This window comes from Ochlerotatus camptorhynchus, unplaced genomic scaffold (genome assembly GCF_037179485.1).
Source record: "Ochlerotatus camptorhynchus isolate MF236.1 unplaced genomic scaffold, CSIRO-AGI_Acam_v1.1 ptg000176l, whole genome shotgun sequence".
Lineage (NCBI taxonomy): Eukaryota > Metazoa > Arthropoda > Insecta > Diptera > Culicidae > Ochlerotatus > Ochlerotatus camptorhynchus.
In genome coordinates, this window is record NW_027040666.1 from 4,374,630 (window position 1) to 4,394,195 (window position 19,566).

General features: G+C 36.1%; 1 protein-coding gene across 3 annotated transcripts in view; it reads left to right on the forward strand.

Moving 5' to 3' along the window:
* The first annotated feature begins 9,173 nt into the window (after positions 1 to 9,173).
* LOC135701749 (glycerophosphocholine phosphodiesterase GPCPD1) overlaps positions 9,174 to 19,566 on the forward strand; it is an 89,864-nt gene continuing 79,471 nt past the window's right edge. For 2 of the 3 annotated variants that reach the window (XM_065222659.1, XM_065222663.1), the window contains exon 1: positions 9,174 to 9,574. The gene's annotated coding sequence lies outside the window, so the exon portion shown is untranslated. The remainder of the gene's footprint in view (positions 9,575 to 19,566) is intronic. The other variant, XM_065222660.1, reaches the window with a different exon arrangement.

Below are 19,566 nucleotides of genomic sequence, written 5' to 3' on the forward strand. Positions count from 1 at the left end.
GGATTTCACGCCAACTCATCCAGTGGTTGGCAGCACCCTCTCAGAACCTTATGGAACTTTGTGGGTGTGGAGACTTAGCAATTTTAAGCAACTTTGCGTACTTATTTTTTTCAAAATTTATCTCGCCTAACATTTGATAAGGGTCAAAGTTTTTTGTCGATTTTTTTTTCAAATCGATATAGCTTAAAAATGACAAGCCCTACAAAATAGTGATGTATGGCGAACTTTTAGCAAATAATCTGAAATTTAATAAAAAAATTTAAATAAATTTAAAAAATTGGTTTCTACACTCTAAAAAAATATATTTAAAAATTAAAAGTCATTTTCCCAAAAATGGTACCCCTCAGATTTGCTTGATATTTTTTCTCATGAAAGGCAATATAATTACCTAACTTTTCTTCATACATCGCAAAGTGGGCGCTTTTAAGGAAAAAAAGTTGTTCGAACAACAACTTTTTCATGTTAATTTTTTTTTAGCGCGTTTCACTCAAAGTCGAATAGTAATACGCGCACAACCTTATTAAAATTCGATTAAACTTTATGGGTATACTTTTCGATAATCTGGGCGAAATCTAGCCTAACATTTGAAAAGGGTACAGAGAAGTTACCTGCAAATCGTCCAATAAGAGTTCAGAACAAAACGTTCTAATGAGGAACAGCCATCTCAGCATGGTTTGCACTTTCCTGTCATGGATTGTATTATAATATATGCATACACTCTATCCAACTTCTATAAAACCACCCTCAAATTGTTCCAAATCAACAGGTAAACTAAGTAAAAATTACTTAGTATGTTTTATTCATGAAAAGATTTCAATTCATGTATTTGTGATTAATTTAATTAGAAAAATAATCATTCATTTATTTTTATGTATTAGGTGTGTCCATTAGTAAGCAATATGCATATATGTTTATACCTCATCTCTCAAGTGAATACATATAATAGCGCAGGTAACTTAACGATTATTTAAGGCATGCCTAAAATAATCGTTAAGTTACCTGCTATATAGCAGTTATATAACAACGCAGGTAGTCACATGAGAGATATAAGGTATAAACTTAAAGCACCGCAGTCTGTTTCTACCGACATAATCTAATATTTAAGTTTGGTGATATCACAACAATGCTCATAGTTGCTGTAGTGCATAGTTGTTGAAAGTGTAGTGCTGCATAGTTGTTGAAACGAAAAAGTGTTTATATATACAACAATGGAAAAATCTGCTGAATTGATTATTAAAAGGGTGCAATGTAGTGCCAACATAAACAATCCCAATTGCAGCCGCAATAATTTACGTAATTTATCATCAAGTCTCATAGAGAAAATACATTCATGGGGCTTTGATCATCAATTGGATGTAACAATGCGTATTTGTGAATCGTGTCGTGGAATTTTAGTGCACAATAGGACACCTCTCCCGAAAAAGAGGCGATCGGATGGAAAAGAATCAAGCCATGCTCGGAAGTTTGAAGAGCCGCAACCATCAACAAGTCATCAGCAATCAGAACATCAGGAATTTGATGATACACTAGGTAAATAATAATAACTTTAACTGTTTCAACTGTGTGGTTTAAGGATTGTACATCGAAGATACAACTTCATTTTCAACATTTTTTTAGAGCACGAGCTGGATGAACCGCTTATCGTACAAATTTGATCGATTGGTAGGCCAACCTCGGTGATTTCTCAAAACATAATTTCTACTAAGCGATTTTCACATTCAAAGGAAACTCCGAAAAATTTCACTCTGTTTCCGATAGACTAATAATCAATGAAAAACTCAAATTATGTATGGAGAATTATAGGAAAATAAATTATGCACTAAACAAATACACTAGAGTTCTCATTTATTAAAACACCATTCGAAATGCAGGAAAATCCTCTGTATTAGGCCCTTTCAAATGTTAGGCTAGATTTTTGTTTTAAGCACGCCCAGATTATCAAAAGGTCAAAATCTTTATGCTCATTAAGTTTCAACGGATTTTAATAAGGTTGTGCGCGTATTACTATTCGACTTTGAGTGAAACACGCTAAAAAAAATTAACATGAAAAAGTTGTTGTTCGAACAACTTTTTTTCCTTAAAAGCGCCCACTTTGCGATGTATGAAGAAAAGTTAGGTAATTATATTGCCTTTCATGAGAAAAAATATCAAGCAAATCTGAGGGGTACCATTTTTGGGAAAATGACTTTTAATTTTTAAATATATTTTTTTAGAGTGTAGAAACCAATTTTTTAATTTATTTAAATTTTTTTATTAAATTTCAGATTATTTGCTAAAAGATCGCCATACATCACTATTTTGTAGGGCTTGTCATTTTTAAGCTAAATCTATTTGAAAAAAAAATCGACAAAAAACTTTGACCCTTATCAAATGTTAGGCGAGATAAATTTTGAAAAAAATAAGTACTCAAAGTTGCTTAAAATTGCTAAGTCTCCACACCCACAAAGTTTCATAAGGTTCTGAGAGGGTGCTGCCAACTCCGAAGACGAGTTGGCGTGAAATCCGTCCTATGTTAATTTTATGATTTTATTTGCTTCGGGTATACTTCTTTATTAAATTAGTGGAAATCGAATTAAGATATTAAAAAAATGAAAAACTGAAGAAAAAAATTAGAGGTCACATTATACAACCCTCGATGCAATCAAATCAAAGCGACTTTTTCATATTAGGAGCGATCCATTTATTATGTCACGCTAAATTGAGGAAAAATGAACGCGAGTCTGAACGTAAAATCGATTTTCGCTAGTGGGTTCCCTAATAAAATTGTCATGATTATTTTGCTTAACGACATGTTCCGGGTATCATCCAAACCATTTGTGGAATAGTTCAATCATTTGGGTTATCATACTTTTATGGTATTTTTATTTGGGTTATTCCAGTTTTCAACTGTAATGACAATAGAGACGTTTAATCGGCGCACACTACTGCACTAGAGTCGGTGTATAATGAGTCACGCCAAGAGAAAAACAGTTGAACTCGCATCACGATTTTCGAAAGATTCCCTTTCTTTAACTTGGCAACAGAGAACTTCTACATCAACTTCAAATGACTTCTAGCGAGAAAAAATAATAGCGGCTGTAGTAAATCATTATAGGGGAAATGACGGCTTCGGCATGACAGACTATTTTCGGCAACCCAAATTGAAACACTATTTTCACTGGATTTTCTTACGAAAACACTTCGCTGAATGCATGCAAACGATTCTTTATGCTTTCAGCTTCAATTTGACTATATTTTTACCACTGAGAAAAAGCAATATAGCAGGGTTTTCTTGAAATGAAACACACGCACTACAAATTGTAGCTGATTTCGAGTTGCCGATAATAGAACAGCAGATTTACATGCAGTTCAAATGGAACGGTTGCCGAAGAAAAACTGGTTGCCGACAATACTCGCTCTCACTAGAGAAGATTGGAGCTTTGTAAAAGCGTTTCAAAACAGTTTTTGACAATTCTTTCGACTGAAATTGTTAGAGCAGCTGGCAGCAAAAGATTGTAAACAAACTAATACCATAGAGGTAACTCTAAGACCACTGGGTCCCGAAGAAAATCATTATTATTTTTGGCTCACTCAGTACCAGAACAACGGTCCCAAGCAGTCCCAAGCTTTTAAACTCACCCCTGCATGTTCTGCATGAATCCACACACCCCTGATGTTATCTGTCAAACTTTCATAGCGAATCAAAACAAACATAGTGTAGTAATAGAATTTCAACTAGAATAGGGTACGTTAATCGTTTGCTTGGGACCAATAGGCTACTAAAGTGGTGAGCCAATTTAAAATCGTTAGTTTCGTATTGATTGTTGCTAATACTGCATATGTGTGCGTTCCATAGAGAAAAAGGCTATAGAAAGAAGGTCGCTGCTTAGGTTGCCGAGAATACGTTAATTCCCCTATCAGTGATTTTGTCAAATAATCTTAACAAAAAATAGTAGAAATTCTCATTACTGATCATTACCAAACGTATCCCATGACAATTGAATGCTCACTGCGTGTTTACTATCATTTCTTCGATTATATTTTATATTTTATTGCAATACCTTTCGAAGACCTTTCATAGCATCGTAATGTTTGTATACTTTGCACGATAGGTAGCTGGTTTGACAGTTCGATTGGTACACTGAACCAATATGATATATTCCTGTTATGTGGAAGTCTAATAAATTTGCGCTATAAGATAATCCATTGAAAATGATATGATTAAAAATGTGTCAGGTAGATTCTATATGAATATCTGATACATTAAAAATGCTGGTAATTTGGAAACTTTTATATGATCGTCATATGATAAATGAAAATCGGTCAAATTATAATAAATAACTGAAATGGATTTGATACCCATAAGCATAAGCTTTACTTTTCACCACAATATAATCACAAACGAAGTGACAGACGGGGTGACTCGAAAACTTTGATGACGCACCTACTATTGCAATTTTTCAGTGTACCACATTTCAGCACCACTACTACTGGATTGTACCACATGGCAACCCGAAAAAAAAAAATTACAGTGAAATTTTCAGTGGAAACAATGCTCTAACATTAATATTTATTGTCGACAATAAAAATGATTGTTATAATGTTGTACTCTTCCGAAAACGGCAAAACTGCTACCTAGCTGTACAATGAATGTATATAATAAAATGTTGTTACAATGATTTTTATCGTATTTTTCATTTATTTTATTGTTAACATGATTCGATCATGAACATTAATGAACAACTCTATTATAATAAAAATTGTTGTTACATTAAATATTGGTGTATTTTCATTGTGGGTTACTTCACGAACAATAAAAATAAAACTGATTGTCAGCAACACTGCCAATGTAATAGTCCATTTTATGAAATGACAGGAGCTGGTTTGCCTGCCAGAATTTGATGATATTGATATTGATTCTCACAGCCGTTAGGTAATCGCCTCCTGCAGTTCATTCATGAGTTGAACCAGAAACGTCTCATAAAATGCTCTATTAAGATAGGCGCTGCTCGTATGGCTCTGGCTTTGACAGTTCGTTTGGCTCAAAACCAGGCAGTCCGCGTCCGCTCATATCTTATCCTAGACCCTCTCTAAAGCTTAATGGATACCTTTTCCGTGCAGTCAATAATCATACAATAATAATAAAAAATTCCACCACTTGAAGATGTCAAGAAGGAACTCTCATGTGGAAGCATATTTCATGGGCGATTCTCTCCAGTCGAATGCATTAACTTATCAACGACGCTCAACCACCAAGGAGACGTGACCTAGGGATATCGAGCGCAGGGGAGTTGGCCTGCATTTCTCACAAGTTCCGGATCGAATCTCGATCCATAACCAGTAAAAAAAGGACCACCCGTAACAGACATACCACCCCCTTCCCTTCCCGGGGCAATGTTTTATTATTTCGATTTATTTTTAAAGTCGATAAAGTAGATCTGTCAAACCAACACATACACTCTCAAGTACACTGTTATTTTTTTAATCAATAAATTCGCCAACCAACAGTAAAATAACAATAATATATAATGTTATTGAAAAAAAATTATATGGGAAAATCACGAAAATTTCATTGTTAAGATACTTAACAACCCCCCTTTTTTATTGTAAATTTTCCATTTACCATGAAATTTATTGTTTTGTACAACATAAATCAAGGTAAATTTATTGTAGACGTAACAATATAAATCATTGTTAAGACAATAATTTTCGTCTTATTGTTACATTGTTTTTTAATGTATTTTTGTTGTTATTTTTTTTCGGGAACACTACTAATGGATTGTACCACATGGCAACACTAAATATACTAGAATGTTTTGGTTCTATCTCTTTTACTCTACTCTAAACTGAAATGCATAAAAAAAATGACAAAATGATAAAGAGCGTATCACACTGTCAAAGATCATATTGCACACAAAATCAACTATGTTCAAATCAAAACAAAAATACTAGCCCATCTGGTGGCTGATGGCACAAGCTTCTAAGAAAATTCTATTACAGCGAAGCACATTATTTTAATTGATTTCTTCGCCAGTTAGTCGTCTGTCACTTCTTTTGTGGTGCATAGTGCATTAAATGAAATTGTTTTCTGCTAAAATTTATAGATGAGGGTATTTAATTTAAATCAGCAATTTCAGGCGTAACATTTGATAACGACATAAAAACTTTAGTAAACAAAAGTTGTAAGGCCCTTTACACGCGAACCGAAGTACACCCACGCAAACCAATACAATTATCGGAAAGGGGAAAATTTCCCCCACCCGATGATATTGTTGGTTTTCGTGGGCGTTCTTCGGTTCGCGTGTAAGGGGCCTTAGAACCAGGCTTGCAATTGCTCATTACAGCTAAAATGCCATTTTTCGTAATTATGAAACTATGAGATATAATGGTAATTTTTATTTGTAAGAAGCAAGAATAGGTGGCAAAGTTTGTGTATGACATATAAAATTTGTCCATTTTGCTTTCAGAAGGTCACAGCTAGCGATGGTATGATCGCTGATTGCTCGCTCATTACGTTGCTTATCGTTACAGCTAATCGCTATTGTGACCCTCTGAAAGCTAAATTGACAGGTTTTATGTGTCATACACACACTTTACCTGCTCTACTGGCATCTTATAAATAAGAATTATCATTAAAACATTTCATAGCTTCATAAATCCGAAAAATAGCATTTTAGCTGTAATGAGCATTTGCAAGCTTGCTTACAACTTTTGTTTACAAAAGCTTTTGTGCCGTTATCAAATGTTACGCCTGATATAGTATTTTTGCCAGGCCAGTGACAAGGCCTATACCAACAGCAGCGTTTGACAGTAGGCAGCATGTCCCGGGCTCAAATCATTTATTTTGCTGTGCTGGGCCCGCTGTCACTGTATAACATGTTACCTACGCGCCTGCCACTGGGCTGATTTTTGCCGATGGATTTTGTATCAGTGTAGGTATATAATACGTATACACGGTAGCCGCAAATTACCCAATAATGACTACAAAATAAGCATTTTCGAGGGAAACTGGGACTACCCATTAAATGAGTAAAATTTTACCCATTTATGAGTAATTAAAACCAAGGTTGCAAATACTCATTTCAGCAAAAACAATGTTTTTTTTAATTATGAAATAATTAGATGCCATGATCATATTTTGAATTGGTAGGATACAAGAAGAGGTTGCAAAGAATGTGTTTGACATATTAAACCTGTTTATTTCACTTCATGAGAGTCAAAATCAGCGATTTTTCACACACTCACTCACTCACTCACTCACTCACTCAGCGATCAGCGAATCGCTGATTGTGACACATAGAAAGCAAAATTTACAGGTTTTATGTTTCAAACGCATACTTTGTAACCTCTTCTTGTAGTTTACAAGTAAAACATGTCATCATACGATCTTTTGGTTTTATTATTCCGAAAAACATTATTTTAGCTGAAATGAGTATTTGCAACCTTGATTAAAACTACAAAAACAAGTAGTAAGTATTCATTTTTGAATCACAAATACTCATAAATGGGTAATCTGTTTACCCATTTCAGTGCTAACATTTGAAAACGGCACAAAAGCCATTTGTAAACAAATGGTTTGTGGGCCCTTTACTCACTACTTGAAGTACACCCACGCGACACAACAGCAACATCGGGTAGGGGAAATTTTCCCCTTCCTGACGATGCTGTTGGTTTGCGTGGGCGTTCTTCGGGTAGCGAGTAAAGGGCCCACAAACCATTTGTTTACAAATGGCTTTTGCGCCGTTTTCAAATGTTAGCACTGATTTAATGGGTAGCCCCAGTCTTCCTCGAAAATGCTTACTTTGTAGTCATTATTGGGTATTTTGTGGTTGCCGTGTACGGAATTTTATTAACACGCTGTTTCAAAACTACCCAATTTTGGGTATAATCCACCCAGATGGGTCAAAACTGAACCTACCCAAAAATGGGTAAACTATGTTCGTAGTGACAAGTTGAGAAATGAACAAAGTCGATTGGCAAATCAAAGTTGGCACTCGTGGAGAATAGACGAACTATGAAAGTGATGATGGTTTCAAAATTTTCCACGGTATACCTCTCCTATATAGATTTAAATAAAATGCTCCATTTGCAAAATAAAAGCATTTTAACATTGCACTCGTATACCTCCCAGTGGAAAATTTTGAAACCATCATCACTTTCATAGTTCTTCTATTCTCCACGAGTGCTAGCTTTGATTTGCCAATTGGCAAATCAAAGTTGGCACTCGTGGATAATAGAAGAACTATGAAAGTGATGATGGTTTCAAAATTTTCCACGGGGAGGTATACGAATGCAATCTTAAAATGCTTTTATTTTGCAAATGGAGCATTTTATTTAAATCTGGTTAATGTTACGCTAGTAGAAAATTTAAGGACTATTTAATAGACACATAATATAGAAAAAATCTTTTTTTTTTCAGATTTTTAGGTGTAGACATAGATTTCAGCTTTTCTACAACTGTAGCAGCAACCAGAATTAAATAAAATGCTCCATTTGCAAAATAAAAGCATTTTAAAATTGCATTTGTATACTTCCCCGTGGAAAATTTTGAAACCATCATCACTTTCATAGTTCTTCTATTCTCCACGAGTGCCAACTTTGATTTGCCAATTGGCAAATCAAAGTTGGCACTCGTGGAGAATAGAAGAACTATGAGAGTGATGATGGTTTCAGAATTTTCCACGGGGAGGTATACGAGTGCAATATTAAAATGCTTTTATTTTGCAAATGGAGCATTTTATTTAAATCTGGTTGCTGCTACAGTTGTAGAAAAGCTGAAATCTATGTCTACACATAAAAATCTGAAAAGAAATTATTTTTTCTATATTATATGTCTATTAAGTAGTCCTCAAGTTTTCTACTAGCGTAGCATTAACCAGATTTAAATAAAATGCTCCATTTGCAAAATAAAAGCATTTCAAGATTGCACTCGTATACCTCACCGTGTAAAATTTTGAAACCATCATCACTCTCATAGTTCTTCTATTCTTCACGAGTGCCAACTTTGATTTGCCAATAATAATTATTATTATTCTCAGTCACTGAGTTGGGATGATTGGCCGTGTAAGCTCTTAACGCAAAGTTTTTAAAAGTAAACCTGGCATCCCTGTTTCCATCCTCTTTTCAGTTGTGCTTTCGATTTCGTAAATAGAAGGTATCATCGGCGCGTCGCAGAAGTATAATTATTTTTGTCTCAGATTTTGATTTTTTTTTTTAGATATTCTCGCACAGAGCAGCAGGTTGTGACTATTTCCGCAGAATAATCGATTTAACGTGCTCGGGACTGTAAACGATAAAACTATTGAAGTTGCGGACTGTGTCCTAGGTGCTATTTTTACGTCGGGCTTTGTTTTTCCTTACACCTATTGAAATTATCGAAAAAGAGGCTCGTTTTTGTTGTGGTGTGCGTGATTTTTAATATTTGGTGTTATTATATTTTTGATATTTTCAACTGTTAGTTAACAAGAAGACCATACGTATTCGCAAATCACATGAAAGTGACAAAAATTGACGAACAAAGAGGCATTGCCATTACTCTGTGGCTACTTGATTTCACAAAGCAAGGATAAGCAGCTGATAGATATTCACTCGGAAGGTAGGTTTTTCTTGATCACTAACGTACCGTGCGGGACCGAAATCCGTACACCTAAGCACGAGAGAATCATTAACGGTCAATACTAAATAATGCTATCACATTATGCTCTGTATCACATCTTTTTCCTTTACATTTCTCTTTATTTTTCCAATATTTGCAAACACCAGGTCTTAAAATTACCTTTAATTATTAGAAAAAAGGATTTAAATTGCACATATCTTGAATCAAAATCCGTACAGCGTTTTACGATTGAATCAAAATCCGTACAGTTTTGAATCGAAATCCGTACACTGTGTTGAGGATGAATCAAAATCCGTACAGTCACGAATCAAAATCCGTACATGAATGTAAATCGATCCAAATCAATGAAAAAAACGTGTTGCTATCTTGAATAAAGTATTTTTTTTGTAGTTGCTTGGCTAAGAGTCCAAAACAGCTATATTCGTTTAAATACACTAGTTTACAGCATATTTGAACTTTGTACGCTGATGGTCATTTCCCATGTAAAATCGTGCGCTGAATCTAAAAATATAGTCAAAAAAAATCTCGGTAGGATAGTTTTGGAGATATAGGGGTAAGAGAGGCATAGTGAACAGGTGGGGCATAGTGAGCATCACGCGTGCTCCAGCTTGGACTTCCGGCCGTTCAGAACAAATTTGTTGGCTGTAGGATCAATATCTTAAGGATATTGATCCTACTACCAGTTGATTTGTTTCATGCAGTTGGAGATCCAGAGCCAAAGTACGGGATGCTCACTATGCCCCGCCTGTTCACTATGCCCCTCCTTCCCCAAGCTAAAAATTGATATCTCACGCTAAAAAAAAATAAAACACAAATATCTCTGGTTGCAATGAAGTGATATTAATTATTTTAACGCCAAATTAAACGTGATAAAATTTTATTTCGATCGTTATAACACTATTTTTCCGTGAGAGTAATGGTAGAACCACCATAAACATTTTCATTCACATTGCTTAAAAACTTAGCAGAAATTCAATTTTTCTTAGGAAAACTTAAAAAACAAACTATTAACTAACAACAATACCACAAACGAAGTGACAGACGACTAACTGGCGAAGAAATCCATTTAAATAATGTGGTTCACTGTAATAGAATTTTCTTGGAAGCTTGTGCCATCAGCCACCAGATGGGTTAGTTTTTTTGTTTTGATTTGAACAAAGTTGATTTTGTGTACAATGATTCTTTGACAGTGTGCAAAGAGTGCGTATTATTTTGTCATTTTTTTATGCATTTCAGTTTTGAGTAGAGTGAAAGAGATAGAACCAAAACATTCTAGTACATTTGGTGAAAATGCTAGTTCAATCTAGTAGTAGTGTTGCCATGTGGTACAATCCAGTAGTAGTGGTGTTGCCATGTGGTACACTGAAAAATTGCAATAGCAGGTTAGTCACCAAAGTTTTCGAGCCGCTCCGTCTGTCACTTCGTTTGTGACAATACCATCAATCTCACTGACAATTGATGTTCAATTGATCGAACGAAAAAATTTCTTACCTCTAATTTAGCGTTAAAATAATTGATATAATCTCATTACAACCGGAGATATTTGTATTATAGTAATCAAACTTGTTTAAAGTGAATTTTCATTTTTAGCTGTATCTCAAAAACTATCCTACTGACATTTTTTTTTTTCGACTACATTGTTGAATTCAGTGCACGATTTTACCTAAGAATCATTCGTCAAAGGTTCAAGTTCATTTTTTTTTTACTTTTACTTTTTTAACTAATGATATCAGCGTTAGATTAATTGATGCTCCAATCGATTCAAAGGAGAGGTAACTGAATTCTTTTAATTTAAGAATGTAACTGCTCTGGATTTTTATGCTAACTAATATCATGTTTAAGGATTAATTTCTTCCAAATTTTATTCTATACCAGTGCTTTGGGTTAAATATTCTTACTGGAGTTTTCCTCCGATCACAACTTCGAGGTTTTTGAAATTTGACATGTGATAACGTGCAAGATGCGCCATACTTTGGAACTCCACCAACCCACTGGCATCAAGCGATAAATTAACCGGTTCCTAAGATGGTAGCCCTATAATGGCGGATAAGTAAAAGAAAAATACAACCATACTAGAAACCAACAAAAAAAAAGACAATGAACTGACATCAAGGATTAGTTTTTCGTTTTGTGCATGAAAATTAAAATTGGTAAAATAACGACTATAACTTAATTTAACTTAATACGTCAAGAGAGTAATAATCATAAAAATACAGATCTTTCATTGCTTCTTTTCCACAGCTTTCTTCTGCTTCTTCTCCATTGATACCATTGCCTTTTCAAGTTATAATGCTTTCTTGCTTCCAACCCTAATAAAAATAACCATAATAGAGAGCTTAACGACGTGTTCGGGGTATCATCCAAACCATTTGTGGGAAAGTTTACCCATCCGGGATAAAGTTCGTTCATGGTATTTGTTTATTAGGGAACTTTATTTGCTCTTCTTCCTTTTCTTCCTCCTCTTCCTCTCTCGCTCAACCTTTTTCTTTTGTCGTTCCTCAATCCTTTGTTTCTTTGCGTTCTCTTTATCAATTTTCGTCCGCACTACTTTCATGTGTATTTCCGGTCATTCCTCGCTGGTAGCTCTCTGGCCCATTTCTGTCTGCTCTCTGTAAGGGAGCATCCAAAAATAACGTAGCATATTTTTGATCAATTGTATACTCCTCCCCCCCCCCCCTCGTAGCGTATTTGGCTATATCCAATACATGGCCGGTCACAAATTCTGAAACCCTCACCTCCCCCCTCAAATGCTACGTCATTTATGCATGGTCCCTAATTTGTATATGCGTGTTGGTGATATCCTGTAGGGGAGCTGCGTTGTTTTACTTTTCGGCTGGTTCTTGACGCTCTTCATTAAAAGATATTAATAATATAACGTTTACAATACGAATAAAATAAGAGAGTAGCGATTCAATACGGCATCTCTTATGGTGGTGAATTGAACGGCAAAATCCCTGGATGCTTCTCGGTAAGATTTCTCCGCACGCATCATTGCCACAGTCTTCTCCAAATCCTCCGGCGTGTATTTAGTTTCCATGATCTGCTGAAAAACATTGGATAAAGTAGAATCGTCATTAGTGATGCACAAGTGTACGGATTTAGAATCAGCTGTTATATATGGATCGAAATCCGTACAGTACTAATTTTGATAAATAAATACCATATGAACGATCCATTGCTTAGAATTGAGATATAAAACGATAAACACTAACCTTTTCGATCGACCTTCAGGAAACTACTTGCAAACATCACTGAAATACGCTTAACAAACTGAAGTAAATCCGAGAGATTTTCTTAGAAAATCGTTAAGAACGCAACCGATTGACAGAAATGCCCGACACGTGTTAAGGTTTTTATTTTTCTTATTTTAATTGCATGACATTCTGCTTAATTGTTGACGTAAACATTAAGCTAATGCATGAATGAACATGAATATGTATTCATGTATAATATTTACATTGTTATGATGCATATAAATAAACAAATTCAACAGGGTGTACGGATTTCGGTGCTGTACGGATTTCGGTCCCGCACGGTACTGCATACCTACTTATAGCGAATTCGTTTATTATTCAGTTCCAACCTGGATCGGGTATCAAGATTGGGTCTACTTGTTTTCTGACAAACGTCAGTTTGCTCGTTTGTTTTTAAAACCTAGCTCAGGTTGAGGTTTACACTGACAAAAAGTTCGGTTTCGCACTGGGTTGGAACTGGTGTTAACCCCGATAATAAACGAATTCGCTATTAGGTAGGTATATTTATTATATAAAAATGCTTGAGTTTGAATGTATTTTTCGTATAATAAAATCAAAAATTCAGTTGCACCTAGCTATAGTAAATAGGGGAAATTACGGCTTTGGCACTTCTTTACCAATTGACCACTTTGTCAAGCAGTTTTGGCGTGACTTTCTACCAGTGATTTCACAAAACTGGACCAACTAATTTCTATTTTTTGCACAAATGTTGGTTACTTTTCTCGAGGTTCTAGAAGAAAAAATCTTAAAATAATGTTTCATTTCAAAGTTCGAGTGGTAGTAAACGTCATTTTATCTGCTCGAACGAAGTGGTTAATTAACCACTTCATTCGAGCAGTTAAAATGACGTTTACTACCACTCGAACTTTGAAATAAGACATTATTTTGAGATTTTTTCTTCTAGAACCACGAGAAAAGTAGCCAACATTTGTGAGTATCATAAAAAAAAATGAAATTAGTTGGTCCAGTTTTGTGAAATCGCTGGTAGAAAGTCACGCCAAAACTGCTTGACAAAGTGTTCTATTGTCGTCAGCGGGTAAATGAAGTCCTTGAGCGCTGTTATTTTGCATGAAGGTGCATCATATTCTAGAGCATCGATTCTCACCATCGGGAAAACCCAATAAGCGAAAAGCACATGAGAAGCAGCGATGTTGAGCGAGCTTGACCACACGTTGAGGAAACGGTCTATGTTCTAGAGCATATGTACTATGACCAATACCCTCTGACGATAATTAAAAAAGTGCCGAAACCGTCATTTCCCCTATACCCATAATACACGAATTAAACACTGACTAGACTGAGCAGTTGTAAAATGTTATTATTTATTTATTTATTATTATTATAGTCCATTTAACTTGGTAGTCTCAATGAAACACTTAAATCTAAATGTAATCACTTATTAAACATTAAAAATTAGCCGACAGCAAACGCCTATCTTGATGATATTTTTCTTGTCGATTATAACATGTTATAACTATTAAGTCTGAAAAGGCACTATATAGTGCTTTCAGACTATAGCTGATAACACGTTTTTAAGTATTACCACCAAGCGGTGCCGGTGGTGTAGTGGTAAGTGTGATAACCTCTCACCCCAGCAGACCTGGGTTCAATCCCAGTCGACGCCGCCGGGATGTTCTGAGGTATAACATCTCTGATCACGCCTTCCTTCGTAATGCCGTTGGTCCCCGGATCATGAGTTGATGGGTCGATAGGTAGGGTCCAGGTGTGGGAGCGGCCTCCCTGGCGTCGGTAGCATTGGTGATCAGCACGGAAAACAAGATCGACGGAAAACAAATCAAGAAAAAAAAGTATTATCACCAGATACACGCTTCGGATTACAGTTTAAAAATAAACACGTCTTTCACCTTGCACGATCCAAGCGATACGCCTTTTTAATGCACCACCAACGTAGAGTGCGCCACGCGAACCAAACCGTTTGTTTACATCAGAATAAGTATTTTCCCCAACGCAAATAACAGCATTTTTCATTCAAAATCTTGCCAATTTCTATCGGTAATTGTCTTATTGTACGATTTTCTACAAATCTGAACTGATTTGCACCTTAACTATTCACACACAAGAAATCCGGAAGATCATAATTACTAGGCACTTTTCTAATTTTCCATTTTTCTCAACCAAAATATTCCTGAACACCAGCAGGATCTTTAAAAAAAAACAGAATTACAGAATTAAATTTTTCAACTGTAGATTAAGTTTTGCAGCATCTCAGATGAATCAATTTATCAGGAAAAGTAAAAGAGTGTTCCGCTTCCTATGTCTCAAGGCAAAAATTTATGCTCATAACACTCTTTTTGACGTTCTCCTATTCACCACCAGAGGTTGAATCGATCGTTTAGTTTCTATTAAAAAGGCCTATTGTGTCTGCTTGTTTTCTGACAAACGTCAGTTTGCTCGCTTGTTTTTAAAACCTAGCTCAGGTTGAGGTTCACACTGACAAAAAGTTCGGTTTCGCACTGGGTTGGAACCAGCTGGCTGGCATGCCGCCATGTTATTGAAACCAACATCTGAAACGTCACAATTCCAGTGTGAACTGCAAAAATGGCGTGACTGAATTGTCTTATTTTTATCAAATGAAATTATTTTCCCTTTTATGCCATATAAATGGTTGACTTCGTGGAAGAAAATCAGAAAATAATATTTTATGAGTCCTAAGTTTATTTTTCATAAAATGTAAGCAAAAATATTAAATATTATCACGCCTTTTTTGAAATTCTGGCTTGAATCTTCTATTTGTTTACAAATTATGAGCTGTCAGTGGGGCCCGCAATTCGCGGGTCCGCAGCGATGTTAGCTCTTTTCAAGGCAAGGCAAACAAGATAGGGATGCCAGCTAGCTGGTTGGAACTGGTGTTAACCTAAAAGACCGATTCGGACTCGATTTTATTTCAATCAACTCGTTTGCTATAAAACGATAACTCTCATCTCTCTCTTCATACATGTTCTCTCACTCGAACTGTCACGGTGGATTCCGACATTTTATCGAAAACAACACACGTAATATAGGCTATCTTGCAAAGAGCACTCATACTTCAAATTGTGCCCGGTCAAATGTATGACTTTTGATATTAATATTATGTTCAGACTATGGCTGAAATCATGTAATATAAGCAGTCGCAAGGGTTGTTGAATGGGTGCGATATCCTACGCAGGTGTGGAAGCTGCCTGCCTGCACATTCGATTGCCGTCAATGGATGGCAATCGATGTCCGTCGGTGATTGGCACTAGATTGCGGAACAGAGACCGACGTTAAATAAAGGGAAAAAAAGAAGCAGTCGCAAGGAGCAGTCATGCGCCAAATTTTCACTGGAAATCATTTTCATACATTTTGATATCAAGATAGCCTATTGATGAATCTACGTTACGGTCGGCCAGCAGATGGAAATGATGTGAAAATGAAAATGACGTTTTGCTAGCTGTCAAATCGTATGGAATATTTTTTAGTACATCCTCACTTTTGTGGTTTCAGATTTCAAACCTAGGTGTTGCATGCACTGGTGCAGTTTCGCGTAGATTCATCAATATTATATGATTTTTTTTTTTTATAATGCGTTTATTTTTCCAGGCTTATTTGCCGTAGTTTTGCGGAGCCGATATTTATTGTTTCGATCACAAAATTACTTAAAACTAACGTTAGTAAAGCGGGGGGCGATCACTCGCGGCTATCTCAAGGTTATGGGTAACAAATTGCGACAAATGGATGGCAGGGATTGAGAACACAAGGTTTGGAGAGCAATGTGCTCTTGATCTCGAACTAAACGACATACTGATGAAAAAGACAGACATGGGGGTACACCGATGGGGAGCTAACAACTTGGGAGAAAACAATATGACACTAACTACTAAATCCTCAGATCTATCCGTTTTTAAAACACATAAATTAAATTCAAATAGTCGAGATCTTGGCTCGTCAAGACATTTCTAATATGTATCGTGGGTTGTTTTCCTCGGGCCCTGAAGGATGTGTATAACTCAGATCTGGTAACACGGTTTAAGGTCATGACCAAACAACATGCTCGATATCGTGATAACCACTGCCACATGCACATAAATTGCTGCCTGAGAGCCCAATTCGATAGAAGTGCGAGTCTAACGAACAGTGATTGGACATAAGCCTTGACATAACGTGTATAAAGTCGCAGCTCATATTCAACCCTTTGAACAATGGTTTGTTCGACACCTGTGGGTGTCTTCCCAAATCACCATCATTCCATTTTTGTTGCAAACTGATGAGGACTTCCCTCCCCTTGGCTAGTTTTTGCACCTTGTTGTTGGTGGGCGGGCTTAATTTCATGTTTTATAGTGGAGTGTTGGAGACGGTAGGTTTATGGTCGGCGTTGCTGGCTCATGCCGCGATAGAATGGCGTCATAGGCAGGCAATGGGGATTACTAAGCTTCCCCTCTCTGATAAACCACTGCATGAGAGAACCAAAGATCTAGTCTAGCAGTGATAGTATCACACTTGTTACTCCTTTAATTGAGAGCCGCGTCGTAGTACGCTTACGTTGGGTGTGATACTGGCGGGTTTTGCCGCAAATCACTCTTATTTTATTTATTTTTACGCAGATAGATTTATTTGGGTTTGCAAGGGAATTATACTATTGAAATATTTCAGAAAGTGCCCAACGGTGCTCCTTCTATTTGCGTGACAAGCTTTCATTGTTGTTTTCATTGAAGTATTACTCAGGAAACAATGTTAAACATCATTTTTGTACATGATATTGTAACTAATCTTATATGTGCTTCATTTTGATTTGGGATAAGTGTTTGAACTATGGCTCGAGATTTCCACTGTGGTGTGCTTCTATTGTGACATACCCATATGTATTTTTGTGGTGCGACATAGTGGAAACGTGAGGGAGGCAACTAACCTAAAGTTAAAGTTGTAGAATAAATCTTCTTATTTAGTCTTGAAATTTAAAAAGAAAATGCAGGCAGACCAATAGCATTTAGCAGATTAACAAGTAGAGGAATATTTTAGGAAATAAGTAAAAGTAGAGGTATGTGACAATTAATAGCTTTTAAACTTTTGGAGGTATTGTATTCCCCTGAGTTTGTTGTACTCGATTACTATATAATTCTCTCAATACGCGAAATCTCTTATATATGCGGTTAAAGCATTTGAGTTAACTTATTTCTTAGTGTTCAAGTACTTACATTTGTAAACAGCAGTCAATGTTAATCTATGAACTAAACCATACGTAAAATCGATCTTTCCTTATGTGGTATTGATGCATGTTTAACTTTTCGCGGCTGTCGGAATCAACGCGCCTACGTCTACGGAGCCAAAAGTTTTTTTTTTTTGAGCTTCTGTAGTATAGAATTTGTTCGGTACGCTCGCGAAATCTTGAAATGATTGATAGGTGCGGTAAAATAACTAAATTGAAACAAAGCTCAACAGTAAAATAAGTAGAATATTTAGGGAGGAAACCAAAATTAATCAACTTGCCAACATAGGCTATCACATTTATTTTTGGTGGCACTCTTTAAATGATAATAAGCCTTTTTTCTCGCTTCGGTTGTCTTGTACGGCTTTCGGAATTCGCGCGGTTTTCGTAACTTACATAATTTAGATATTTCGTTCGAAACGGATTTACTTATTCAATCGGTTTACTACGCGGATATATCTACGCGCACACGTCACAGCATTTTTTCTATAACTATCTTGAAACAATACATACGGAATCCAGTGTTCAAGCGGCCAACATAGGCTAGTCCTTCTGTTGTATTGTCAAAGATAGAAGCAAAATTTATTCAAATGGGTCAAGTCTTGAAAATTAAGCTGTCACGCAGCTCCAGCTTGATACACAAAAAAAAAAAAAAAAAAAAACTGATGAGGCCTTGCTGACGAGCAATGGAGAAAAATTCGTTGAAGGCGATTTGTCGCTCAAAAATATCGCCTTCCATAGCGCCAACCTTAGCCAGTAGGTCCGCTTTCTCATTACCCGGAATTGAACAATGAGATGGGACCTTAGCTATAGTAGCCTCCTTAATGTCCAAGAAAACTGAACATAGGCCAGTTGAATTTCGGTAGAAAGCAACCCAAGACAGTCGGTCGTTCCTTTGCCCATCCGAAATCCAAATTGCGTATCTGAAAGTCAACCAGTTTGAAGTGGTTAAGACTAGGGTTCTGATGCATGGTCATTATCGGTGTCATTCCTTAATTTTGTTGCTAAGGAATTCAATTTTGACTGACAAAGGGGCGCGCCTTTGGAGGGTATTTCAACACTCCGAAGGGTATAAATAGCGGGACCTTTCAATTGATCACTTTGTCAAGCAGTTTTGGTGTGACTTTCCACCAGCGATTCCACAAAACTCGACCAACTATTTTTTTATTTTTTTATGAAACGCACAAATGATGGCTACGTTTCTCGTGATTCTAGAAGAAAAAATCTCAAAATAATGTTTTATTTCAAAGTTCGAGTGGTAGTAAACGTCATTTTAACTGCTCGAATGAAATGGTTAATTAGAGTCGGATCCTTGCGATGAATGCGAGAATGACCACTGTACAAAAAATCGAATATACTTCATCATTTCTCAATAGTGATGGAGTAATACGACATGCACTAAACTAAGGACACGGTACTACAATAGAGCGGTTCCATATCATTAAAGCAACGAGTAATTTTCATCTTTTTTGATTTGCATGAAACCTTGCATACAAGTTTTTGGGGAAGAAAAACGCCGTTTTGCATACTTG